Source organism: Felis catus, chromosome A3, assembly GCF_018350175.1.
Source record: "Felis catus isolate Fca126 chromosome A3, F.catus_Fca126_mat1.0, whole genome shotgun sequence".
Taxonomy (NCBI): Eukaryota; Metazoa; Chordata; class Mammalia; order Carnivora; family Felidae; genus Felis; species Felis catus.
Window position 1 is genome coordinate 134,228,888 of NC_058370.1, and position 25,790 is coordinate 134,254,677.

At 53.1% G+C, this 25,790-nt stretch overlaps 1 long non-coding RNA gene across 1 annotated transcript; it reads left to right on the forward strand.

Moving 5' to 3' along the window:
* Window positions 1–4,649: 4,649 nt before the first annotated feature.
* On the forward strand, window positions 4,650–25,262 carry LOC109498436. Its single transcript, XR_002155272.2, has 3 exons — window positions 4,650–4,825; window positions 10,633–10,774; window positions 23,604–25,262. It is a non-coding gene; the product is annotated as an uncharacterized LOC109498436 (long non-coding RNA).
* The last annotated feature ends 528 nt before the right edge of the window (window positions 25,263–25,790 follow it).

The window sequence follows — 25,790 nt, forward strand, 5'->3', positions numbered from 1 at the left end:
TTTCTTTCTTTCTTTCTTTCTTTCTTTCTTTCTTTCTTTCTTTCTTTCTTTCTTTCTTTCTTTCTTTCTTTCTTTTCTTTCTTTCTTTCTTTCTTTCTTTCTTTCTTTCTCTTTCTTTCTTTCTTCTTCCTTTCTTTCATGTTTATTTATTTATACTTTTTTTTTTTAACATTTATTCACTTTTTGAGAGACAGAGAAAGACAATATGAGTGGGGCAGGGGCAGAGAGAGAGGGGAACACAGAATTCAAAGCAGGCTCCAGGCTCTGAACTGTCAGCACAGAGCCTGACGCGGGGTTCGATCTCACGAACTGTGAGATCATGACCTGAGCCCAAGTCGGACGCCCAACTGACTGAGCCACCCAGGCACCCCTTTTGTTTATTTATTTATTCTAAGTGAGAAGGAGAAAGAGAGAGAGAGGGAGGAGCAAAGAGAGAGAGGGAGGAGCAAAGAGAGAGAGGGAGGAGGAAAGAGAGAGGGAGAGATAATCCTAAGCAGCTTCCAGCACAGAGCCCGACACGGGGCTCAATCCCACAAACCGTGAGATCACGACCTGAGCTGAAATCAAGAATCAGATGCTTAACCGACTGAGCCACCCAGGTGCCCCAATGATGCCTTCATTTAAAAAATATAAAATTAGCACTGATTCCAGGTTTTGTCTATATAATATCGCCACCCTCGCTGGGATACATGTTCTGGAGAAAGAAAGAGGGAACCAGTGGGGGGAAGCAGCAGGTGGGCCCAAAGTTATACCTGCAAGAATGTCTTATGGGTCTTGACAGAAAAAGGTTGAGAAATCTGTGTCAGGAAGTGGCCGGGTTCCACCTTCCTTATTTCGTGGTAACCCCAGGGTGGGGGTTGGGGGGGTGGCATTATCTGGTGATGATAAGAAAATGAGGCTCAGGCAGATACAGGACTAGTGTTGTGGGTACAACTTTGTGCTCCAGAAAGATATGCTCAAGTTGTAACCCCTGGGACCTATCAATGTGACTTCTCTTGGGCCTAGGGTTTTTGCAAATATAATCAGCTTAAGATGAGGTCATGTGGGTGGGCCTAATGCAGTGATGGGCATCTTTATTTTTTTTATTAAAAAATTTTTTTTTTGACGTTTATTTATTTTTGAGACAGCGGGAGACAGAGCATGAACGGGGGAGGGTCAGAGAGAGGGAGACACAGAATCCTAAACAGACTCCGGGCTCTGAGCTGTCAGCATAGAGCCCAACACGGGCTCAAACTCATGGACCTCGAGATCATGACCTGAGCCCAAGTCGGCCGCTTAACCGACTGAGCCACCCAGGCGCCCTTAATGGGCGTCTTTATAAGCAGAGGGGAAATTGGACAACACGCCCACAGAGAAGACAGAGAGAATCCCGGATGATGACCAGGCAGAGGCTGGAGGGATGCGCCTACAAGCCAAAGACTGTTTGCAACCAGAGAAGTCAAGAGGCAAGGAAGGATCCTGCTGTAAATCCTTCCGAGGGAGCATGGCCCTGCTGATACCTTGAGTTTGGACTTCTAGCCCCCAGAACGTGAGAAAATAAATCCCTGTTCTTTTTTTAAAATTTATTTTGAGAGAGAGAGAGGGGGAGAGAGAGGAGAATCCCTGCTGCAAGTTCTCAAAAACCAGAGGAGGAGCAGAAGTTTGGTTCATACATCCTGGGGAGCTTTGAGAGCATGAGTGCGGGCAAGAGGGTAAGAACCTGCTGAGTGTTTAGAATATTTGCGCTTCATCAAGGGATCGGTGAGGGTAAAGGAACGGCCTTGCCCGGTTACATCAGCTGTACTCCCAGAAGAATTGAGAAACTTGGGAGTTCCCTTGCGATTTAGGGGTCTTTAAAGAGTGCAGAAGGGGGGTGGAGGGAAGGACTAGATTGGTGTCAGGGGCTGTGGCTGCAGGCTGGTGTCCAGGTGAGGGCTGGGTGCCCGAGGAGGAGAACCACCGAGTCTGGGTGAGAGGCAGGGCCCAGAGAAGGCAGGAGCGGGCCCCGGGGCAGAATCAGCCCGCAGGAGGCCCAGGGAAGTCAAGCTGGCTCGGGAGCTGTTGACATACAGAGCATACGTGATTTCTGATGATAAATCACCCTGGAAAGGCATTAAATATCGTGTTCGTGAGTGACTCAGAACCCAAGTATGTTGCTCCTCTTGTAATGTGGGCGGCCAAGTTATGTCGAACGAGATGAAGGGGTTAGTATCTCATGAATGTGCGTGGGAGGCTGACTGCATTGGAGAAAGAGTTAATAATTAAACCGTTTGCGCCACCACAATGGGCCGGGACTGGCCAGGGTCCCCGGGCTGACCCCACTCCTCACCCGCCCCGTTGGTATGTGGCCCACATGGGAAGACCACAGGAAGCTCGGACCTCGGGCCCTGAACAACAAGGCATTTTGCTTCTGGAAACTGCCAGGACAGGAAATTAGTGAGGCCGATTAGGAAAACCAATTTGGCTTGACTTGAATTGGGTGAGGAGGAGGAGGAGAGAGGCGAGGGGAAGGGGGTGTGCAGGGAGACCCTGGACTCCCCTGTGAGGCGTGAGTTATTCACCTCCCTCCTCCGGTGGGGAAGCCAAGGCTCAGAGAGGTCAAGCAGTTGGCAGAGGCTTTGCAGCCGGCCAGGAGAGAGGATGCGGGCCTGTAGGCCCTCAATGCCTCCAGCCTGAGCCCAACCGTCACCCCCTGCCCCTGCCCTGCTGGACTGCCTCTCCCAGACCCCAGGCTTGCAGGCCCTGACAAGAAATAGGGGGCCCAGATCCCACCTCCGGCTCCGGCTCTCTCGGGTGGTTATCAGGGAAGAGGCGGGAAGAGGGTTGTCAGCCCCATACCACCATTACCTGCCCTGGGGCCCTGGACTGCCTGTGGCTTCTGGAAAGGGGTTGATGATGCCTTCCTCTGGCAGGTGGGGCAGACTAGATGCTGTCCCCTCCTCGCATCGCACGGTTCGTGATTTCGGGAGTCTTGAAGTGAGAAAGAAGGGGTCTGTGTTCAGAGGAGCTGGGCCGCGGGGCAGGAGGCCACTCCTGCGGTCGCTGAGCATCAGGGCCCCCCAGCGCCCCGAGACCTCGCCTTGCTTTCGGCTGCGGCACCTCCGGCACCACTCCTTTCCCACGCACCTTGCAGGGGGCAGCTCTCTTCTCGCCCCACGAGGTCCCATCCCTGCCATACCTCTCTCTAGGGCCTGCGACAAGAGCCCGCTCGGCCATCAACCTGACAAGGAGACCGCCCTGATGTCCTCACTGCCTGCCCGAGGATCCCCTCTGCCAGAGCCTCCTTGCAGGGGTGCCAGCCTCCTCTCCCTCGTGGCAGGCCGGGGCCGCTCCTCACACCCACCCCTTCTAGTTATTTCCCTGGTGTAATGCACAGAGCAGCAGAAATGCTGCTTCTGGAAAAAAAATTCCTGCAGAAGACTAGTCCCCGTCTGTCTGTCTGCTCACAATGGGACCCCCAGTTCCTGCAAAGGTCCTTCCCGGGGTCCTTAAGCCCGTGGCTGCCGGGTGGGTGTGGCTCGCTGATTACCAAGATGACCCACGGTGAGGCCCCAGAGGCCACCCAGCTGGCCTGGAGCAGTCCAAGTCTCCTGATTCATGACCGAGGGGAACTCCTTCCTTTGTGGGGGGCACAATAAAGAGACAAGCACACCCTAAGAACCTGTGAGTATGGTAGGATTCAGTCAAGGATACTGGGATGAGGACATCATATCCTGGGTCACCCCGTGCAATCACAAGGGTCCCTAAGTGTGGAAGAGTCAGTGGAGTCACGATGTGTGAGATGCAGCCGGCCATCGTTGGCTTTGATGGTGGAACAGGCCCCAGGTGGCTTCCAGAAGCTGGAGAAGACAAGGAAAGCTCCAGAAAGAACACGGCCCCACGAACCCTTTGATTAGTCCAGTAAGACCCATTTTAGACTTCTGGCCTCTGGAACTGTAAGATGATAAGTTTGTATGGATTTAAGCCATCACGTTTGTGAGAATTTGTTAGAGCGGGAACAGAAAATGAACATACTGGGTGCCATCTTTTCCCATGACAGGTCTCAGGGAATGGTTCTCCACGTGTGCATGTGCGGGGATGGAAACTGGGCCGCGGGACCTGAGCTGGCAGGTCCTGGAGCCTTCAGGCCTCTGTGCCAGTGTGGCAGTGCCCCATCAGCACCACACCCAGAGAAATGAGCTCTCTCACATCTGCCCGTCTAGTTACCCCGTGACCCGGTGGCTTAGAACAATTCCTTACAGGCTCTGGGGAGCAGGTGCAGCCAGTGTGTATTCTCTGGGCTCTGGAAGCTGGACAAATGGGCCCACAGCCCCTAGGAGGACAGCATCGGGCCTGGAGGAGGGAGGTGGGAGGTCCCACGTCTGTCCCAGGTGTTTTCAGTTCAGCCAGGGATAGGCAGGTGCAGAGAAGATCCCACATCAGGACGTGCTGGGGGCATGGGGCGCAGACAGCAGCCTGTGGGCACAAGAGCATGTGGGACTGGGAGGACCCCCGCCGAGGGTGAGGAGCACGTAGAAGCAGGAGGCAGGCCTGCACAGAGGCTGCTATGCTGGGCAGCCTGACGGAAGGGCCTCGAAGGGCAAGCTCAGAAGCTGTGAATCCACAGGCGGGACCAGAGTGGTTTGAGCCAGCTTCCCTGCTATCTCCTCTTCTTGGGCGCTCAGAGCCACTTCTGCCCTGGGTGGGACATGGGGCAGTGGCAGCCAGGAGGCTGTGAGCAGCGCTGACGTGTGGTCTCCACTCTCTTCTCCCCGTCCGGCAGGCCCGGAAGCCATACGTGGATGAGGCTGAATCCCAAGACGGGGAGCCTGTGCGGGCCTGGCCCCTTGCCTTGCAGACTCGTGGGGTGAGTGAGGCGAGGCCTCAGCGCGTGAAGCCTCAGACATTCCTGGGTTCACTTCTCATCTGGGCCCGTCTGCCTATCTCAGAGGATTCACCGGGTTTAGGAAGAGCCCCGTGCACCTGGGTGGCTCAGTCGGTTAAACATCCGACTTACTTGGGCTCAGGTCAGGATCTCACGGTTCGTGGGTTCGAGCCCCGCGTCATGCTCTGTGCTGATGGCTTGGAGCCTGGAGCCTGCTTCGGATTCTGGGTCTCCCTCTCTCTGCCCCTCCCCCGCTTGTGCTCTGTCTCTGCCTCTCAAAAATGAATAAAATGTTAAAAAGAAACAAAGAAAGAGAAAGAAAGGAATAGCCCTGTGGTCTTCAGAAGGCACCTTGTGCACGGCTGGAGAACACGAGTATGAGGGGTTCATGTTACAGGAGGCGGGAGGGGCTGGCAGGCCCAGGGGGGACCAGCAAGGTGGGACAGCTGTCACCACCACTGCCACCTCCACTGAGGAGCAAGGCCGCCTTGGGAGCAAATCTTTCACCCTCGAAAGCTTCTCCCAAGTCTCCCCTGATCCTGTGTTGTGTCTCTCCCTGTTTTCTTGGGGCACCTCATTCCACGTGTCCTTGGGCACCTGCAGGTTCTAGAACAACGAATGCATCATTTTGGATGAAGTTGATCATGTTAGGCACAGCCAGGATAAGGACTTCTAAAAGTAAATGTTTTTTTGAAAATAGGCTTTTGAGACTTTTTAGGGGAGGAATCTGTGAAATCCACTCCAGCGTCCCTTATAAAGCACATTCATTGGCACTCACTCTATTATTTTATGAGGACACCTTTTACTACCCGGATCCTTAAAGGTAAGCGTATCCCTCCTGTCAGGCTATTAAAACATGACAAGGATAGTTCAGTGCCCTTTAACATACATTTTAAATCAAAGTATAATGTGCAGAGACACTTGCTCTTTGCCCACCGCCGTCGTAGCCCTATATTATAGTGACCATTGAGGTAAAATGGATAAAATCAGAATTTTATGATAGGTGGCTTTATTCTTTCCCGTTAAAATTCCTATTAATGTGTTTGACCCCTCAATACCAATTTGTTGAATACCGTGCATTTGTGTTATAATCACAGCCAACACTTGCAGAGGGCTTACTGTGCTCAGCGACATGCCGCGATTCCCGTGCATTGTTCCACTTAATCCTCAAGGATTTATTTGGTGGCCTCCATAATGATCCCCAATTCAGAGATGAGGAAACTGAGGCACAGAAGGGTTGGGTAGTTGTCCAAGAGTCACACGGCAAGTGGGCGGTGGGCAGAAATCCAGGCCTGGGCTTCTCCCCTCTCGGCAGGGTGGCAAGGAGGCCATGGGCAGTGAATGGTTCCCCCAGGCCAGAGCAGCACATGGTCTCATGGGCGGGCTGTCCCAGCAGCTCCCAATTTGTGCCCGGAGGGAGTGCGGCTATCAGCAGTTAGTGTGGAGGGAGGGAAAGGCATTTTGGATTTGACACATTTTTCATTTTAGAACTTGCTACCCTGACTCGTCAAGTAGAAATTAGAACCACGCTGGTTTCTGGATGTTCTCCCACTTAAAAAATTCTAGAGGTGATAGGCAACACTTCTTAACCTCCTAAGGTGCATTTTCCTTAATCGGGCACATCGGCACCACAGAGAGTGTCGCTGAGACAGAGTGAAGGTGTTTATCTCGTCTTTATTTATGAAACATTCCGGGGAAAATTTCTTTCTCTCAATTCAGGTGAGAAGCATCAGCCCCAGGACTTTTAAAAGAGGGCATGACCGTGGTACCCCAAATGTCAGTCCCCATGAGAGGTAACTGTTTTGTGGAGGGTTTACTCATCTTCCCTGAACGGCCAGCTTGTCCATGGGACGAGTGCCCAGCCCCCACTTCAGTCTCCCCTGTCCTTGGTGAGCTCTTGGAGGCCGGTGTGTGCCTGAGTCACTGTGGCCTCATTCTGCTCCCAGAAACTAGTACTCTTGTAAGTACCAAGTGCCCGGTTCACTCTGGTCCCCCGGAACTCCCATAGGATAGGTGGCCGAGCCATTGACACATCTGGGACATGGAACCGAGGCTTGCACAGCACAGGCCAGGCTTGGGCTGCTCCTGATGGAGAGAAGCCCATTGATTCAGAGAATGGCTCACCCAGTCAGTCCCTGCCCCCCTTTTCCTCCAGAGAAACGGACGGCCAGATTTAAAGTCCTCTGACCTTCTCCCCTCTGCCTTAAGAGCTCACACTCCGAGATTCTGGTGAGGGGGTTGATTTTGAGTCAGTCTTAAAGATTTTATTTTATTTTATTTTTTCAAATATTTATTTATTTTTGAGAGAGAGAGAGAGAGAGAGACAGAGAACACGCAGGGGAGGGGCAGAGAGAGAAGGGGACAGAAAATTTGAAGCAGGCTCTGTGCTAACAGCAGTGAGCCCACAAACAGTGAGATCATGACCTGAGCCAAAGTCAGACGCTCAACTGACTGAGCCACCGAAGTGCTCCTATTTTTTTTTTTTAAGTTTTTTTAGTTTGAGAGAGAGAGAGAGAGAGAGAGAGAGAGGCAGAAAGCAAAAGAGAGAGGGAGAGAGAATCCCAAGCAGGCTCTGAACTGCCAATGCAAAGCCCGACTCGGGGCTTGAACCCACGAACCGCGAGATCATGACCTGAGCCAAAGTCAAGAGTCAGACGGGTAACTGCCTGAGCGCCCAGGCGCCCCATAATCTTAAAGATTTTAGACTCGGGCTGTTTGCTTGGTGCTCACCCCCTCCCCAGCTCCTACTGGCCGAGCATCTTTGGGGCCCCCAGGCTTGCGGTGGCCCTGGCCAGCCGGCTCCCTGCTCCCTCTGCGGCTGACAGCGGCTGCACATTCTGCGTGACGTGGGTGAGGTAGCGGGGTTGCGAGAAGTCCGGCTCTCCAAGCACGACTGAATGAGAGCTCAGGGAGCTCGTTGTCACAAAACGAAAACAGGAAGCTGTGGGCAGATTCAATCCTTCGCTGGACACAGTGTGGTATCAAAGCGGAGGCCCTCTCTGTCCTGGACGCTGAGCACCACGCTGGAAACTCAGCCCTGGGACTCTTGGACCTTGGCCCTTGGGGCCTGGCCGGCTGCCTGATCCCAGATGTCCTTCCAGGGAGGTCTGCACTTTTCCCCGCTGCTCTGCCGGTGGGGCTCCCCCACGGGGACAAGGTCCTCCCCTACTCAGCGGAACACCAGGGCCGAGGGGGCCTCTGCCCCTGTCTTCTGTACCCCCGGCTGGTCTGCTGACTCTCTCCCTGGTTTCAATCCCAGTTTGGGAACTTATTAGCTGTGTAGCTGTGGGCGAGCGTCTTACCCTGTCTGAGTCTCAGTGCCCCCGTCTGTCAAATGGATACGATGACCTGGCTTCAGAAGGCCCTCGTGAAGCGGCTGGGCATCGGACCGAGGGCCTGGCGTTTGAGGGTGCTGAAAAGAGTGTCCCTTCTTCATCACTCTCCGCCTGTCTTTAACGTTTATTTATTTTTGGGACAGAGAGAGACAGAGCATGAACGGGGGAGGGGCAGAGAGAGAGGGAGACACAGAATCGGAAACAGGCTCCAGGCTCTGAGCCATCAGCCCAGAGCCCAACGCAGGGCTCGAACTCACGGACCGCGAGATCGTGACCTGGCTGAAGTCGGACGCTTAACCGACTGCGCCACCCAGGCGCCCCTCTCCGCCTGTCTTTAAAATCTGTTATCTCCCGCCCACCCCCCACCCCCCCTTCCTGCTTCTATGGACCTGCTTCTATGGTCTTGGGCCGTTCTCCTGTGCTTGCTCTCTGTGGGGCACCTCTGCGGGCGCCCCCACCCGCTGACAGCCCCTCTTCGGTCCCGGCCCCTTGCTCGGGGCTCAGTCCTCAGGGACTCCCCCTGAGTGACGGCCTCCAGGCTGGGTGGGCAGAGAAGTCCCTGGGTCCTGGATCTGCCCGGAGCACACGCTGGCTGAGGCAGACGGGCTCTGAGATCCGAGGCCTTTTCTTTTGTGAAAGAGTGAAGAGTATCTTATGTGCCTGTTCAGTGGCAGACGCTGCTTCGAGGAAGCTGGGAAGTGAGGGAAGCTGGAGGGGATGGTCCCGGGAGCAGGAAGATGGGAGGGACCTGGCTGACCCGTTTTGCAACGGAGAAGGAAGTCCCTGACAGGTGTTTTGGAAAGCAGGCATCAGAGAGAGAGAGAGAGAGGGAGAAGGGGGGGGGGGCAGGGAAAGGGAGATAGAGAGGGGGGAGGGGGGAAGAGAGAGGAGTGAGAGAAAGAGACAGAGAAGGGGAGAGAGACAGAGAGAGAGGGAGAGAGGGAGAGAAAGAGGAAGAGAAGGGAAGGGGAGAGACAGAGAGAGGGAGACAGAGACAGGAAGTGCCCTGTCTGCGGCCCCAGCTTTACAGAATTTGCCCCTGCTCCTGGCTACTCTGTCACCGGGTCCCAGGTGATGGGAGCTTCTGTAGGGTTGCATGGTCGGCCTTCTCTGAATGGACGTGTTAATGGAGGGTTGACTTCAGCCTTTTCTGACCCCCCGCCGCACCCCCCCCAGTGGAATTATAATTGGAATCTCCTTCAGTGGTTCTGGTCTCGTGAGGTGCCTTTCCTGGATAATCACCCAGCATCAAGGTTCCAGCCACTGGCGGGGGGTGTGGCTCTAGCATGGGCCGGGGCACACGCCTGTCTGACCGCTTGCTGGCTGGTGGTCTCCAGAAAGTTGCTTAGACTCGCTCTTGCCATCTGTGACGTCACGGTGGCCGTGAGGGAGAAGGAGGTGCTACAGGAGGAGTGGCACAGGAAGGGCTGGGCTCCTGGCTAGCGGCCCCTGGGTGGGGAGTAGGCTGTGGGCGCCCTGGAGCCCGAGGCCTGGGTTCAACTCCCTGCTGGATGCCGAGTGACCAAGGGGAGGGCCCCTGCTTCTAAGGGGCTGCTGAGCCGGGGCTCACAGATGATCCGGCTGAGGTCGGCTCCCCCACTGAGGGGACCCGTTTCCAGTCATGGAGACCCGTCCTTGACCTGGGCCTCCAGAGCCAGACTCTCAGCCTTGGAGAAGGTTTTATGGGACAACTGACGGGGAGAAACAGGTCCTTTCTCTGTTTGCCCGCTGCCCCGGGGTCACTGCAAGTTTGACTTAGTTCAGATAGCACTTTATTGCACCGCTCCCTCCTCAGAAAAATCCCTGTAATTGAGGGATTTCCTATTTATCTTTTAGTTTTATGGCCATTTGGTGAAATGGCTATGACTATGGCCTGTGTGTGTTTAACCTGTGTAGTTAAATTATATATTGATATCTCTCATCAAGCCTCTCTCTCACACACACTCACATACACACCCTTTCACACTCATACACATACCCACTCTCAGACACATTCTCATATATACTCATACATACCCTTTCACAGCCACACACACACACGCATCTTCACTCACACACACTTAGACACTCTCTCATACACATCCACACACACATTTTACTCTCACGCACTCACACGCCCTCTCATACCCATCCTCACACACATTTTCTGTTCCACACACTCTCACACAATCTACACACACACACCCACGTGCACACCCACGCCTCACCCGCTCCACTCTCCACAGTCCCCAGCGGCCTCCTGGAACTCTGCTCCAAGCTGTGAGCCACAGGCCAAGAGCTGCGTGGCTCCCCCTGCTCCTGGAGCCCCTTGGGTCTGTTGGGAGGTTTGTAAATGGCGCTCTGTGGAATCCAGGGCAAAGGGGTAGGCCGGTTGGCGTGAGCGTTGGCGCTCCAGCCATGGTTCTTATTTTCACTTCAATTAGCCCAGCTTCACATTTCTGTTTTGTCTACTAGGGCTCTTCATGACTTTTCTTTTGAAGAAAGAATTCCATTGCTAAAAAAGATTTGAGAACGACTGGCCCGCCTCATAGGCTGCTGAGACACTTGGGGACTACGCATGAAGCATCTGTATCTCCACAGCCAACGATGCCAGGAGGTGGGTGAAGTCGCTTCGGGTGTGAGTCCGGGATTGAGGGTTGGAAACTGAAGGGGTCCGTCTTTGTGGGAACGGGCGTCCTGGAAACAGTGCTTTGGGAGTGAAAGAACATTCCTCTCGGAAGAATAGGGCTGTTTTCTCCCCTGGAGCCAGCTCATCTGTGACCCATCCATCTGTCCATGTGCTTCTCCACCCATCCATCCACTGTCTGTCCAGGCAGCCCTCTGTTTGTAAGGCTACGTCCAGTCCACCCACCACTCTTGGTGGCCGTGGGCTGTGTCTGGGGAGAGCTGGCTGCATGACCTGGCTAACCGCGGCAACCGAGGAGAGGTTGGCGTGCGGATCGAGACAGTAGCACAGAGTGCCGGACCTGACGAGGCGAGTGGGACGAGACCCTGTCGCAGGGTGGAGGACGAAGTTCAACCCTGTCGGCCGACCAGGCTGGAAGCGCAGGGTGGGGAACAGCAAAGATGGATGTCTTGGAGCGCAGTTCCCTTTGAGGGGTCTCCTGGCAGGCGGAGGTGATACAGAGACGTCTGGGCAGGTCAGGGAGGCAGGGCCTCGGTGACTAGCCGTGGACAGACTTGGACTATCACGAGCGAGGCTTGGGCCCCGTGCTGGCTGGCTGCCAGCAGATGCCTAGAACGAGAACCAGGGGTCAAAGGGTAGACCAGATGTCTGTGTTGAGGAGGCATCTGCAAACATGCTGGGCACGCCCTCATCTCAAAGCCTTGTTCTAGCAATTCTCTCCGTCTGGAATGGTCTTTCCACAGATTTCTCCCCGTTTGACTCCAGCCTTTGCTCTAATGTCATCTCTCCGTGAGGTCCATGTTGACCGATCCATTTAATGTACAACCTGCCCCACCCCCTCTTCCCCTTCCCTGCTCCTTTTCCCCTCCAGAACACTTGTGACCTTTAACCTACTACATAACTTATTTATGTATTAAGCTTATCGTTTATTATCTACCTCTCCCTTCTAGAATGCAGGTCCTCAGCCAGTATCTGTTCAGTGAGTAGGAGGGAATCTCGGCCAAAGCTTGGCTGTGGCAGGTAGGGGCTGTCCTCTCCCCCGTGACCTCTCACAGGGCAGGAAATAAGGTGCAACTGTGGGACACATAATAGGTCTCTCAAAAGGACATGGAACCAATCCATTCTATTTGTCTGGGACAGTAAAAATATGGCCAGTTTATCAAGAGAAGAGGAGAAGTCAGCACTGCCATGCGTGAGTGACGTGCCCCCTCGTTATGCGCCGTCGTTACCCCATTTTCTCTTTTTCTTTTTTTTTTTTAATTTTTTTTTTCAACGTTTATTTATTTTTGGGACAGAGAGAGACAGAGCATGAATGGGGGAGGGGCAGAGAGAGAGGGAGACACAGAATCGGAAACAGGCTCCAGGCTCCGAGCCATCAGCCCAGAGCCCGACGCGGGGCTCGAACTCACGGACCGCGAGATCGTGACCTGGCTGAAGTCGGACGCTTAACCGACTGCGCCACCCAGGCGCCCCCGTTACCCCATTTTAAAGATGCGAACGCTGATGACCTGAGAAGTTACGTAACTCACCCAGGGACCCGTAGCTTGCAAGCGGCGATCGCTGCTGAGGCTCTTCGAACCCCAGAAGTTTCTGATTATTACCCCCGGCTCTACTGCCCCCCGTCCAACCTTGCTTCCCCCTCCAGAATGTTCAGGGAGCTGTGCTCCCGGGAGAGTGACGTGATGTTTCGTGGGGTACATATGGCTCTGCCCCCATGCTTGAATGCTGTCTGTGAGGGATGACGAGGGGAGGGGAAGCAAGGACCGTGAGCGGCCGAGGCTGGGAGCCCTGAGAGGGCTGGTGCGCTCAGCCCCTTGAGCAGATGCACGCATCCGAGTTGAGCGGCTTGGGGTCATACCTTCACTTTTTAGGGTTTCCCTGTGCCCGGATTCTGCAGAAGGGGGCTGCTTGCTGTGTTCTCAGGGGCTGATTAGATCTCAGGACGGCTGGCTGACATCGTGTCGCCACTGAGCAGCCCCTGGCGGTCAGGACACAGTGGCTGAATTTTCCAGCAAAGCCCCGGGTCCAAAGGTCATTACCTGGCTCTTCACAGTGTGAAGCATCGTGTGTGGGGCTGGGGCTCAAGGCCGGGGTGCTGTCCCGGTGCCAGGGCTGGCCAGGTGCCCTGAAGTTCAGCCGTGTAGCTGGTCGGGCCCCTGCTCCTCTGTTCCCGGGAACGCATCAGGCATTCTCCAGTGGCCGGTCTCAGGCAGCACAGGAAGTTCTGACGACGGGAGGCCCAGTGCCAACACGTCCTCCCCATGTCATTTAGATGCCCGCTGAAGCCAGGATGCAGTGCTTCTGCTGAATGGAGGTGACGTCATCAGTTTGAACTCCTCTCTGTGGGGCGTGGGGACCCATGTGAAATGACTATGCACGATCGGCCCAAGTCACTGTCACCTAGACCAGCTGCTCTTCTCCCGCTGAGCCCAGGAGGATCGGGGTGTCCTGGCTTACCCAGCGGGCAGTGTCTCCTTCGGGCAGAGAAGCAGCATTTACTAAGGCCTGCTGTGTGCTGGGCACTGGGACACGTGGCTAGAACAGAGTCGCTGCCCTCCAGGTGTGCCTGGTCTAGAGGACGACCTAGCTAGGTAAACACCTATTTCATGCAACTTAGAATTTGACAAACTGGAACTTTTTTTTTTTTTTTTTTGAGAGTCCGTGAACAAGCAGGGGAGGGGGGCAGAGAGAGAGAGAAGGAGAGAGAGAACCCCAAGGGGCTTGATCTGACAACTGTGACATCATGACCTGAGCTGAAATCAAGAGTTGGTCACTTAACCGATGGAGCCACCCAGGCGCCCCCTGGAACATTGTTGAGCCAGACGCGTGCTTGTAGCTGCGCATTTAGCTGCAAACAAGATAGACACAGGCCTGGTGAATAACACACAATGTCAGCTCTGGCGGGTGGGGCCAGGGAGAGATGGAGACACAGGGGAGGGTCTCCTAGTGCCCACCTGGGGAGTTGGAGGAGGTCCGTGGAAGAAGTGGCCTCTAAGCTGAGGCCTGGGAGTTAGGACCTAGTCGGGGGTCGGGAAGGGGAAGGCAGGAGAGGGCTAGTGTTTCCCACAGAGCGTGAAGCCCCAAGGCCAGACAGTTCAGTGTCACTGGAGATTAGTGGCCCAGGTAGGGAGGGGCAAGTGATTCAGGGGAGGTAATCCAGGGACAGGTTGCAGGGAAGGGAGAAGGGTAGCGCTGTCTGTGAAGAGGTGAGTGTGAAGTTTCTGGGGAGTGGTCCATGCGGCCTCTGGCAGGTGTACTCAGGCTGGATGTTGGGGGTCAGGGGGGACTAGACAGTAATTGAAGGCCTGGAGGGGGTGCTGACCTCCAGGGAGAGGGTGAAATGAGGGAGGAGGGCCAGGACCCAGTGCAGGCGGGAGAGGGTCGACCCAGAGACAAGCAAACCCGGAGAGGAGCTCTTCCTTCGAGGGTGGGGGAGAGTGCTCTGTGGAGGGGATGGTCCTCAGGGTTGAAATCACCAGGTAAGTCAGGGGCAAAGAACTGGGAAGAGTCTCTTGGACTGAAGGAGGCCGTGGGGAGGGGCAGTGGGAGGAGGTGGAGTAGGAGATGGGGAAGGGAAGCAGCGAGGCAGGCGGCCCTCAAAGGAGGCTGATCCAGAAGGGCAGAGAGCCCAAATCGGCACGTGAGTGGTGTTCTCCGAGGCAAGAAGCCGCCATGTTTTGAAGTCGACTGCAAGAGGCTGGTGGAAGCAGAGATGACTCCTGCATGTGACAAGGGCCATGAGGAGAGGGGAAAGGGAGAGGTCACGAACTGAGGGCTCCAGGGATTGGCCTTGGGGAGAAGGAGGGACAAGACAGGATGGAGGTGGGCCTGTCGTGGCACAGGGTGGGGGCGAAGGTGGAGGTTCCTCTCTGCCGGCTTCTGGATCCTCGGGAGGTGAAGTCAAATGCTGGCAGCAGAGGGAGGAGGCAGCTCTGAACTTGGAGGAGGGTGAAGGAAGGTGGCCGCAGCTCTCTGGGGCTGGCGGCCAGGCTGGGCGAGCACCGAGAATCTCCGGTTCCAGCTCAGGCTCTCAGGCTGCTGCAGGGACACGGGCATCTTTTGAGACTTGGGTTTCCTCTTGTGGAGGTAATGTAGGGGCAGGGTCGGGTTCCGGTCCCAGTGCACCTCCGACCTTGCGTGACCTTGGGCAGCTTGCTGTCTCCCTGGGCCTTGGCTTTCTTATCTCTGTAATGAGGAGGCCAGACTAGAAAAGCAATAAGGCCCCCTAGAGACCTGGGATTAAATTTAAGGCCACAGTTTGAAGATTGTATTTATTTCGCTCCTGATTAGCATAGGAGAGGCAGAAATGAGAAGTTAATATTGAGGCATGCCTGAAACACGAACCTAAGAAGTGGGAATTTCATTACTACTTTGGGATTTTGCATTGGGTTCTTTTCCAGAGAATTTAGGTTTGTAGGTTAATTACAAAAACGTTACCGGGGGGGAAAAACCCTCCTGATTTTTCATGGTTGATTTATGTGGTTGTTGAGTGCCCTTGTCTGTTTCTCTTCTGTCCGTTTGATGTCAGCATCTAGATTATTTCAAGGCTCTTTGGCTTCAACAGCTGACAGGGGAATAGTGAGGCAAGAGGGTGAAGGCTTTGTTTTTGTTACATGTTGGCAAGCTCTGATGAAATCATCTATTTCTTCACTGGTTTGTTCTTACACTCATCAACAAACCCTTAGTGAAAAGATGGATGAATGAATACGTGTGGGGATTGAGAAAGAGTGTGGAGAGACCATTTAATAATTTCATTTATCTCTGCTCTTTTGACCTCCACCTGTTATAATGAAAAATTATGGAAATTGAAAATAGGCCATTTATAACATTCACGAGGGGAAGGCAAGCAGAGAGAAAGCAAGTGGATTATGAGTGCATTTAGCTAAGTACTGAAACTAAGTTTGGAGTTAACACTGGTCTCAAGGGATTTGAGAAATGTGAATAGGGACATTGTTTTCTCTCATAAAACAAGCACCTCGAAGTCATATGGCAATATGTAATGCATCCTAACGAAAGGAAGCATGTTAAAGAGAAAATAATATTTCTATTCCTTCAGACTCCATTTACAGGTTGAGAGAACACCAGGGAACTTGGAAGCTCCTCTTATCCAAATCCCATGAGTCTTGACCCAAGTCATCAACCATCTCCTAGCCCCACCCTCTTTTCCTCTACGAGAGAAGAAAGTTCTTTAAGAGCATCTGTACTCTTGTGCAGGCTGTGGAGACACGGCTCCACCTCCATCTCTCCCTATCCTTGGGACACTTGCCTTTTTTCCTTCTGATTCCAGATGTTTGTTGAAGCAATTCAATTTTATCTTCCTGGGGTAACTTACTCTGGAGTCTCCTAAGCTGCTCCAAGTGCACTGGCAGCTCTCTGGGCATCTGAACTGAGTGTCCTCCATGCAACTCCATGATCCCAGGGGATTCGTTTGTTTCTGTTTTTAAAAATTAACTGAAGTGTTGTATGCAAACAAAAAAGTGCACAGAGCATAAGTACGTGTCTTGATGAATTATCACAAAGGGCATATGCAGTTGTCAAGAAATAGAACTTTATTAGTACCCTAGAAGCATACCTTATATCTCTCCTAGTAACCATCCCTATCCTGCTCTCCAAAGGCAACCACTATCCTGATTTCTTCTTCTTCTCCTTCTTCTCCTCCCCTTCCCCCGCCCCTCCTCTTCCTCCTCCTCCTTCTTCCTCTTCTTCTTCTTCTCCTCCTCCTTCTTCTTCTTGCTCTTCTTCCTCTTCTTCTCCTCCTCCTCCTCCTTCTTCTTCTCCTCCTCCTCCTCCTTCCTCTTCCTCTCCTCCTCCTCCTCCTCCTCCTCCTCCTCCTCCTCCTTCTTCTTCTCCTCCTCCTCCTCCTCCTCCTTCTTCCTCTTCTCCTCCTCCTCCTCCTTCTTCTTCCTCTTCTTCTTCCTTTTCTCCTTCCTTTTCTTCTTCTTCTTCTTCTTCTTCTTCTTCTTCTTCTTCTTCTTCTTCTTCAGTAGTCATCACACCCAGCATGGAGTGGAGCCCAATGTAGGGCTTGATTTCAAACCCTGAGATCAAGACCTGAGCTGAGATCAATACTCAGACACTTAAACAACTGAGCCACCTAGGCACCCATATCCTGACTTCTAATAACACAGATTAGTTTTGCTGTTTTTCACTTTCATATAAATTGAATTATACTCTTTGAGGAAGAAAATGTAGTTTGCTGTTGTTGTATGGAATATTCTATAAATCACAGTGAGATCACACTGGCTGTTTAGGTCATCTATACTCTTACCGATTTTCTGCCTGCTGTATCTATCATTTACTGATTGAGGGTGTTGAAGTCTACAGCTATAATGGTTGATGTGTTTACTTCTCTTTGCATTTCTATAAGTTTTTGCTTTATGTATTTTGATGCTCTGTTATTAGGTGCATTCATGTTAGGGATTTTTATGACTTTTTGGAGAATTGACCCTTTTATGTAATGCCCTTCATTATCCCTGGTAATCTCCCTTATTTTGAAGCCTGCTTTGTTTGAAATTAATGTGGCTTCTCCAGCTTTCTTTTGATTAGTGTTAGCATGTTATAATATGTGTTCCCAACCTATTTCCATGAAACGATGATCCCTGTTAACTATGTTCCCCTGCCATTTCCTGGGTAGGCAATATAGGAAAGCTAGAGGGTACTATATTGGGGGAAATGCCCTCCCCCAAGCTGTGATAGCCCCGGCAGTCTTCTTCCTTGGAAAATTGGCATCTGTTATGGAGAATACTTGGGGCATGTTACACATGATTACCTTCCCTCCTCCTGCCAGAACCATGGCAGGGATATTTCTTGATTCTTCATTGTGAGAACTTGGTGGGGTTCCTGGAAGTAAACCCCCCTCCCAAAATGTGAGAGCCAATCAATCCTGCAGCCTCAAGAGTTTCTGTCTTTTAGACTAGTCCACACTCAGCCTCCAGCAATTTGTTAAAATTATCACTTAAGTGTCTCTACCAGTTTATGACTCTAGTTTATGACTTTTGCTCTAGGTAAGATCTTGGTTATGATTTGGGATGTACCTTGTCTCTCCCGACTTAGGGGTGGTGGTTTGTCCTGCAACACCAGGTCTCTGATGAATCCAAAAAAAGTCATTATTTTCAGTTTTCCATCTCGTAAGAATGGTGGGTGACAACTTCCAAAGTATTTACATGTTGGAGCTAAAACTGGAAGTCTGAAGCTTACTCTTTGATCATGTCTTGTGTTGGGTTTCATGCATATTTTTATAGTCTTTGCTCTTCTTTTGGTGGAACAAATCTTCCAATAGCTTCTTTTATAAAGTTTATTTTGAGAAAGAGAGAGAGAGAGCAAGTGTGAGTGGGGTTGGGTGGGGAGGAAGGGCAGAGAGAGAGGAAGAAAGAGACTCCCAAGCAGGCTCTTCACTGTCAGCATGAAGCCTGACCTGGGGTCCATCCCATGAGCCATCAGATCCTGGGCTGAGCCAAAGTCAAGAGTTGGATGCTTAACTGACTGAGCCACTCAGGTGCCCCAGAATCTTCCAATAGCTTCCTGAAGGTATGTGGGAGGTAAATATTTTGACCCTTTGAATGACTAACACTATCTTCATTGTACCCTCACACTGAATTGATAGTTTGGTTTGGTACAGAATTCTGGTTTAGGAATGATTTCCCCCTTCCCAGATTTTGAAGACCCTGAATTGTAATCTAGTATCCAGGGTTGCTCTTGAGAATCATAATCATTCTGATTCCTGATCCTTTATATGAGACCTATTTTTATCTCCCTGACAGCTTGTAAGGTTTTCTTTTGTTCTCAATATTCTTTTTTTTTTAAAGTTTATTTATTTGAGAGAGAGAGAGAGAGAGAGAGAGAGAGAGAGAGAGAGAGAGCAGGGGAAGGACAGAGAGAGGGAGAGAATCCCAAGCAGCCTCCACTCTGTTAGTGCAGAGCCCGACCTGGGGCTCGAACTCATGAACTGTGAGATCATGACCTGAACTGAAACCAAGAATTGATGTTTAACCAACTGAGCCACCCAGGCACCCCTATCTTCCAATCTTTCTAATGAGAGGCAACGGTCTGTGGGAGGTATGGATGGAGAAATGACCAGGTCCCTCTGACATGGATGAATTGAGGGTGGGAAAGAAGAAAAGGGTCAGCAGCAGGGACTCTCCTCGTGATGCAATGTTCTGACGCAGAAGTCAGAGATGTCTGAGAATTCCAATCTGAATCTGGCTGTTAGGGCTTACATTACGTCCTCCAAAGAAGGTGTGTTGAAGTCTGAACCCCCAGCACCTTAGATTGTGACCTTTAGAAATAGGGTCCTTGTCAAATGTCATTAGTTAAGATAAAGTCGTATTGGAGTAGAGAGAGTCCCTAAGCCAACATAAGTGGTGTGTTTATAAGAAGGCCATGTAAAGACAGATGGGCAGGGAGAAAGCCACATGAGGACAGAGACAGTGATGGACCTATAAGCTATGGGATGCTAGGATTGCCAGCTGTCACCAGAAGCCAGGACACAGGGACACAGGCATGGGGCAGTTTATCCCTCAAAGCCCTCAGAGGGAACCAGCCTTACCCATACTCTGATTTCAGACTTCCAGCCTCCAGAACTGTATTGTTTTATGCTCTGCAACGTGTAACCTTGTTAACGAGTCCTAGCAAGCTAACACGTCGTCCTTTTATATTATCAAGAAGGCGTGTTTGTCAAGGTGGAAGAGAGATGGCAGTTTTTAATCTTCTCAACAAAGTTTGTTATCCTGATTCAGCCTTTTTTTCAGAGTTAGGGCATGTGGCTTGCTTCGGTACTCCTGTCCCGTCCTTACAAATGTCAAGGGCAACTGGCTTCTTGGCCCTCTCAATTCTGGTTGAGGATTGAGCTTGATTATCCTACTTGTCTAGCCGCTTACCATGCATCCCGTGCTTTCCAGCTTCCAGCATTCTCCCACAGCGCTTTCCCTACCACCTTCGCTCTTTGTAGGTCTCTACCAGCATAGTCCAATAGAATCTTCTGTGATGACAGCATTGTTCTTTATCTGTGCTGCTCAGTATGAGAGCCACTGGCCGTCTGCAACCGTTGAGCACTTGAGGTGCAGCTAGTGCACAGCACCCACTAAATGTGAGAATTTATTTCATAAACATGTAAACGTAGTACACATGGCCATTGGCAGCCATATTGGATAGCACAGATCTGTGCTGTAACACAAAACAAGAAAGCTTTCGTTTTCAAGGTAATGAGGGAGGTAGTGAAAGTACAGGAATGTCTTCTATCTGCTGTCTTTACCCTAATGTCTCTTGCAAGCCTTAAATTTTATTTCAAAGAGACCTTAGAGCTAAACCAGCGATAGTGAATATAAAACGAAGTTCTGGCCCCATGTAGCAGGTGAGCCCTGTTGTATGGTTCTACGTGCAGGAGGCGGCCCTTGTGGTGGTTCCTCCTGTCACAGGGGAGGGCCTGGGCGGGTAGGGAGGTGGGAAGGGTCGGTGCTACCTGTGGACGCAGAACGGACTTGGGACCCCCGCCCCCAGGCCTGTTCTGGCTGAAGCCTAGCTTTCCTTCCGTGCTCCCGGCTCCTTGGCTAAGTGGCCATACCTGTCAGCTGAGGTATGCTTGAAGCTTCCAGAGACCCACACCTATGTGAGTCCCGAATATTCAGGTTGGCCTCCCGGGCCCTGCGGCCACTGGGCTGCTGGAAAACAGATTGGATCGGTAAAAATATACGTGTGTGTGTGTTCTCACAAAACCTGAGAAAATCGCACCTCCACTTTGACAAAAAAATCTGTTTGTGCTGCTCCAATAATCACTTCCTAGCTGGTGGGAAAGCAGGCCATATGTCTGCGGAGCGGCTCGCAGAGGAGACGCCGAGGAGATGGTCTACTTCCATCGCGCCACGCAAAACACCTTTTCTCCAGCCGATCGGCCCCGAAATAAAAAGAACCCAAGCCACACGCGCTTCCGCTTCCAAACAGTAGTCCCCGTGCACACTGCAGACGGGTGGAGTGGGGACCGGAAGCGGGGCCCCCAAGGCTCACGACGCGCGTGCGTCGTCGGGAAGTACCAGCCAACGGGAGTTTGGGTTCAGAGGTTCAGCGGTGGGCATGGGGAGACGCCCGGCACCCAGATGTTAACCAGGAAGTTTCCATCGGCAGAAAGTAGGGTTTGGTTTACTGGGGAGGCCTGCAGTCCCTCCTGGGGACTGTGGCACCCGACTCTGAGGGCAGGTGCGAGGCGAGCAGCCCACAAGCCTCCCTCCGCCTCCACTCCTGGCCCGCAAGCCTTCTTGGGGGTGTGGCTCCAGAATCCAACCCCGAAAGTGGTGGCGGTGGTCCCAGGGAGGCTAGTGCGCGTGGTAGAAAAGCAGAGCACCAAGGAGTTTTCTTCTCTGAGACCCTTTCCCAAGAGTCAACTTAGAGCTATTCTGGAGTTAACGATCATCTTTCCCACAGTGCCGTTTCTGGAACAAGCCTGTCTCTCCACAGTTGGTTTTGTGGCCTCAGGTCGATCCCAAACGTTGTGTTTTGATTTTTTTTTTTTCACCTGGGACTCCAAAAGGTAGTGTGAAAAGAAATCAAGTTAAGAGATACAAAAGTACTTAAAAAAAAAATTTTTTTTTAAATGGTTTATTTATTTTTGAGAGAAAGAGAGACAGAGCATGAGCCGGGAGGGGCAGAGACAGAGGGAAACACAGAATCTGAAGCAGGCTCCAGGCTCTGAGCTGCCAGCACAGAGCCCGATGTGGGGCTCGAACTCACAAACTGAACCGTGGGATCATAACCCGAGCTGAAGTCGGATGCTCAACTGACTGAGCCACCCAGGCACCCCTAAAAGTACTTTTAAAAAGTTACTGATTTTTGTGCCCATTTCAGTTTTTTTTAAAGTTTATTTATTTTGAGAGAGAGAGAAAGTGCAAGCAGGGGAGGGGCAGAGAGAGAGAGAGAGAGAGAGAGAGAGAGAGGGTGAGAGGGAATCCCAAGCAGGCTTAGCACAGAGCCCAATGGGGGGCTTGAACTCATGAACCGTGAGATCATGACTCTGGGCCAAAGTCAGACACTGAACTGGCTGAGCCACCCAGGCACCCCTGATTTCAGTTTCATTTTAAAAAAATTTATTTGTTTTGTAAATAAACCGCTAATCAATTCTCTATGTGAACCCTCTCTCTTTTTTAGAAAAAATATTGATGTCCTTTGTGCTCTGAATGTATTATTTGGAAGATTCAGGAAGCAAAGCTTACCTCTTGGAGTTTTCATTATCCATCAGGAGGGACTTTATAAAGAAATGCAAGGGGCTGAATGCTTGTATCCCCCCACCCCCAATTCAGTTGTCCCCCCACAAATCCCCAGGGGTGGTATTTGGAGGCAAGGCTTTTGGGAGCCGATTCAGCTGCGAGGGGGGCGCCCCCATAAATGGGGTTAGTGCCTTGTTATCAAAAGAGACACGATGATGATCTCTCTCTGCACCCCGTGAGGACGGGGCCAGAAAGCGGGATCTGGAAGCCAGGAAAGAGGGCCTTCACCAGAACCCAGCGAGGCCGGTGCCCTGAGCCCTTCCGGCCCCCGGAACCGTGAGACAAGGTGTTTGCGTAGGCCACCTCCTCTGCAGCCGGGGCTGAGATGGAGAACATGGCCTGTAATTGTCAAAGCTGATCCCGCGTGGTCTGTGCCAGTCTGGCCAACTGCGTGCGACGCGGGTGCTCACTCCATCCTGGGGCCTGCTCGGACACCTGTTGCTCCCGCAATCCCAGGGGTGCCTCTGGAGACCCAAGAGTCAGCTCTTCCGACCACATTGGCTTCGCGATGCCGTGGCTCATGCGGGGAACAAAGGGTATTGAGTAAAAGAACACTTACAGCGGCAGCTAATTAAACCGAGAAGGAAGCCCAGGGGAGATGAAGGAGGGACAGCATTATTCCAGAACCTGGAAGTGACATTGGCATGCATAGATGAGGCCTGGACCCCAAGGGCCCTGCCTCAAATGTTGCTTTCCTGATCTCTTCCAGCTGGAAGTAATCTCCCTTTGGAGCTCCCTCAGCACTTTATCTGCTCGTCTCTGGGGCACTTATTACTGTCTGCCTCCAGTGAGTTATTTCTGAACCTGCCTTATCTCGCCTCTTGGACCGCTAGCGTCTCAAGGGTTGGGGCTGTCGTAAACACCTGCTATCTTCCTGCCGAGGGCCTTTGCACAAGGGGTTATCAGTTAGCTGAATCCAGTCCTTGTTGCCTCCGACTCTGTCCCTGGATTTCGGGCCCGGCGATTTCCGCACCAGCAGGCTGGCGCCCTGGAAATGGGGCAGCGTCCGCACGGGCTGCCATCTTGGAAACTGAAAGCCCCCTGGAGGAAGTGCCCTGGGACGGTTGTGGTGGTTTATTGGCTCCCTTCACCATTCCTGCCGTGCTCTGCTGCGTGTTCAGTGTCGTTCCATCAAGTACTTCTCCCTCTGCTGTGTCTTCTCCCAGCTGATGGTCATTCTTCCACCTCTCCTTGTTCAGTGCTCACCTTGCTGGAAACTTCCTCTCCCTCAACCTCCCGTCTTCTTGGCCAGGCTTCTCCCACGGGGTCCGGTGGGCCGCTATTCGCTGGACGTGGTGTGTGGTTTTTAGCCTTCATCTGACTTGCGTGTCTGCGTATTTCACCCCCCTGATGACTGATGACTGATGACTCTCTTCTGGAAGCCTCTGCTCCCTTGGCATCCTCATCAGACTCTCCTTGTTCTTCTCGGACGGCAGCATCTTTCCTACTCCTTCTCTGGGTCCTTTTCCTGTTCTTTTTCTTCAGCTCTTCGTGGTCTCTGCCCATTGCTCACCTCACACGCCCAGACGCTTTCTTTCCTTCTGCAGGACTTCAGCCACCACCCCTCCGCGGACACCCCTCCAGCCTGCAGCTGCGGTTCTAGCCTTTTCCCCGATGTCATTTCACATACACGTTCCCGGTCGTCCTCTGTTTATTGCCAGAAGCTCCCCACACCCTGGTGTCTGAGATGCAAGTGAAGACTGACCTTCTGGCATCTCCCGCCACAGTTAACGACCCCCCGCCCCCACCCCGTCACCTGGCTGCCCATCCTGGACTCGCCTCTGTCCTCGGCCCCGTCCAGCCCAGTGACCAGGGCTCCGATCGCCCCGGCGCGGTCAGGTGGGCTACGCTGTGTGACAGGTGGCCCGGAAGCCTCAGTGGCTCCCCGTCTCGAACGTTTGTGTCTTGCCCGCGTGCAGTCTGACGTGGGTGGGGCACGACCCCAAGCGGCTCGCCTCCAGGTAGCCTCTCGGAGATTGTTCCAGCTCTAGCCCTGCCAGCTGGAGCCCACGCCTCTAGGATTGCTGCGGAAGGGAAGGAGCACGCCAGGGGACCCTGCCAGACGCCGGGGAAAGGCTCACGTCACCTCTGCCCCAACCCACTGACCTGAACTCAGCCCGTGGCCCCCACGCTCCCTGCCAGGGGAGCAGGCGATGCGGTGCCTTGCGTGCTCGGGGGAGGAGATGAGCCGGTGCCCGCGGCGTCTCCTCCGCCTGCCGCCCTTCCTTCTGCCTCTGCCGCCATCCTCACGGCCACGGCCCTCGTCTCGGCCCGTGTCATCTCTACCCGGACCCGGGAGCACCCCTCGCGGCAGCAGGAACGTCTTTCTCTTCCGCGGACACCCCCGCCTCCTGCTCACGCTCTTGCGGAGGTGCGACTCCCGTGCCCCGGGGCCTCCGTCCATTCTCTCTTTCAGCATCGACCCAGGTGGGCGGCTCTCAGCCCCTCCGCTCTCATTCCTACCGCCGTCCCCGACGCAGCTTTCTCTCCAGAGGCCACGGGCTCCTCGCGGTTCCCCAGATGGCAGCTGTCTTCTCAAGTGCCCCACCTTTGCCTCCCAGCGGTCTCTCTTCTGGAAGGCCTCGGATCCCCATGCCAGAGCCAGCCCGCAGGTTTGCGCGCTCCGCTGCGGCCGAGACAGAGGCTCTCTCCTCTGGGCTTCCAGAGCCCTTCCCAGCCCTGTATGCGGACGCTTGTTGCATTTTTTTTTTTTTTTTTGGGGGTCATCGCTTCGCAGAGAATCTGACCCTACCCGCTGACCGAAGGTGACCCGGGCTTCTGTGTGCCAATCCCCGTGCTCGGAACAGCGTCACAGGTTTTGACTCACTGGGTCCTCACGAGCACCCTGTGGGAGAGGGACGACTGCGGTTTCTATTGAAAATCATGGTGGGGAACCTGAGGCACAGAGAGGTTTGGGAACTTGCCCCAGGTCACACAGCCGGCAAGCGGTGGAGGCAGGTTGGCTCCTAGTCCGCAGGTGTGGCCGCGGCCTCTGTCACCGACTGCGCTGTGAGCTCTTTGCCCACAGAAGGCCGGTCGCTGACGTTCGGTCAGACGCACACGTGGGCGAGTTCCGTTTTCGGGTCGTCTTCAACCTCCCCCTCTGCCCGCCTCCACCCACGCGCCTCTCGGAAATCTCCCTGTCATCGCTTCTTGCTCCGATCCTGTAATTTAAGAAGTAAGAAAATAAATCCATGAGACTTTCACTTTGTTTTGTTCAAATAGACGAACGGTCTTGTCTTAACAGCGGGCACCCCTCCCCTTAGACGGTCGCCCCAGGGATGTCATCGCCACCCGGAACGTTCTGGAAGGCTTCTTTGGGGTCTGGTTGCAGGGGTAGCTTACCGGTCACACAGAAGGGCCATTTCCATGACTTGAGGATCGCCGTCTGCACAGTCTGAGCGACATCCTGGGGATTCTCCCGAATAGATGTTACTAATTAAACGTGCTTCACCCAACGTGTCGTTAATTTCAGTAGGTGCGCCCAAAGTGACGTGCTTTACGGTTCCCATTCCCTAAACGGCTGCCGTGTCATGGAGCAGCCGAGAAGGGCACTGTAGTCCTGTCCCGGGGCTGCCATAACCAAGACCCCAGACTAGCCGGTTTGAGCAGCAGAGATTGGTTTCGCATGGTTCTGGAGGCCGTAAGTCCAAGATCCAGGTGTCGGCCGGGCCGGTTCTCTTGAGCCCTCTTTCCTTGGCTTGTGGACGGCCACCTTCTCGCTGTGTCTTTAC